This window comes from Cebus imitator, unplaced genomic scaffold (assembly GCF_001604975.1).
Source record: "Cebus imitator isolate Cc_AM_T3 unplaced genomic scaffold, Cebus_imitator-1.0 Scaffold265, whole genome shotgun sequence".
Classification (NCBI taxonomy): domain Eukaryota; kingdom Metazoa; phylum Chordata; class Mammalia; order Primates; family Cebidae; genus Cebus; species Cebus imitator.
Window position 1 is genome coordinate 1,412,812 of NW_016107580.1, and position 1,996 is coordinate 1,414,807.

Here is a 1,996-nt window from a genome sequence, read left to right on the forward strand (position 1 = left end):
AGGCAGGAGAATTGCCTGAACCCAGGAGGTGGAGGTTGCGGTGAGCCGAGATTGTGCCATTGCACTCCAGCCTGGGTAACAAGAGCAAAACTCCGTCTCAAAAAAAAAAAAAAAAAAAATGAAACCAGGTAGTAGAGGGACAGTTCAATCCAGCCATGCCATCTTTCTATTAAGAACACAATGAACCCTTACTTCACAGCAACAACCCAACACATAGCAAAGGACTATGGACATTTTGCAAACCATGTATCTGGTAACGGACTTCTATCTAGAGCATATAAAAGTACTCTCACAATCCAATCATAATATGACAAAGAATCCAACTTAAAAATGGGTAAAGGATCTAAATAGACATTTCTCCAAAGATTATAAGTGATCACTAGGCACAGAAAAAATGCTCAACATTATTAACCATCAGGGAAATGAAAATCAAACCTACAAGAGACACCATTTTATCAACACTAGGAAAACTATAATCAAAAAGTCTGATGATAACAAGTGTTGGCAAGAATGTGGAGAAACTGGAAGCCTTTACACACTGCTGGTAGGAATGTAAAGATGGTGCAGCCACATTGAAGAAATTTTAGAGTACCCCAAAAGGTTGAACATAGTTACCACACAACCCAGCAAATCTATTCCTAGGTATTCTACTCCCAAGAGAAATGAAAACCTGTGTCCACACAAAAACTTTTGTACAAATGTTCACAGCAGGGGCAGGGGCCCCCATCGTGGCCGAGCGCAAGACAAAATTGTCCAAGAATCGCTGCGGATGAAGTTTATGCAAAGGAGATCGACTCAAAAACCAAGAAACAACTAGAAGAAGAAAAGCAAATTATTAGTTAAGAGCACCAGTACTTGGATTTGCCAGAGCAGAGAAAGAAAATTAATGCTTCAGATGAATGCTAAGCACAAAGCAGTAGAAGTTGAAGATGAAACAGTGGAGCTCCATGTGTCAGATGAAGAGAAGGCTAGAAAATATGAGACTTTGGTGGGGACAATTGGGAAAAAGTTTGCCAGAAAGAGAGACCATGCCAATTATGAAGAAGATGAAAATGGAGACGTACAACCGATTAAAGCAAAGAAGATGTTCTTAAAGCCACAGGATTAAGATGGATGACTTAAGCCACGGCCCACGGGTGCTCCACGGAAGTCAGCTGCTTCATGGAAGTCAGCAGCGGATCTAGAGCTCATCCCAATGGTGTCTCTATAGTTACTAACACTGTAATGTTTACTTTGTAAAGAGATGTATCATTTTAGAAACAGGCTGTTTTTGAAACAGATGTTGATGGATGCTGTACATCCTTTGCTTAATGGTATTCATTCATAGTGGATTTGTAGCCCCGCCCCCCAGCCCCCATCTTCAAAGGTACATTGTTACAGGGCTGCTTCCCGAAGAGTTTTTTTGACCTCAGGTTTCTCTTAATTCAGTTCTCCAGTCACTGACCTTGAACTGACTCATGTAAATTAATGCCAATGTTTAAACTGCCCTTATGTTTATATTTATGTCAAGCCAATTCATACATACACTTTGGAATCAAATGTCCTAAGAGTTTATTATGTAAGTTTATCAAGACTAAACATGCCTCTCCAGCCTTAAAAAAAAAAAAAAATGTTCACAGTATTATGCATAGTAGGCAAAGGGTAGAAACAGCCCAAATGCCCATCAACAGATGAATGGATAAAATGTGCTATGTTCATACAATTAAATAGTATATGACAATAAAGTATTGATATATGTTACAACAAAATGACCCTGGATAAGGCTACATACTATATGATTCCATTTATGTGAAACGTCCAGAATAGATAAATGTACAAACTAGTACCTGGGTGGACAGGAGAACTGAGAGGAAATGGGGAGTAATTGCTAATGGAAATAGTTTATTTCTGAGGTGATAAGTTGTAAAATAATTGATTGTAGCGATGGTTGCACAACTCTGAAGACATTAAAATTCCATTTTTCTTTTCTTTTTTTTTTTTTTTTTTTTTTTTTTTT

The 1,996-nt window shown here is 38.2% G+C and overlaps 1 pseudogene across 1 annotated transcript; it reads left to right on the forward strand.

Moving 5' to 3' along the window:
- The first annotated feature begins 185 nt into the window (after window positions 1-185).
- On the forward strand, window positions 186-1,990 carry LOC119467188 (annotated as a pseudogene). The gene has a single exon (XR_005195717.1). The product of XR_005195717.1 is annotated as an M-phase phosphoprotein 6-like (transcript).
- Window positions 1,991-1,996: the final 6 nt, after the last annotated feature.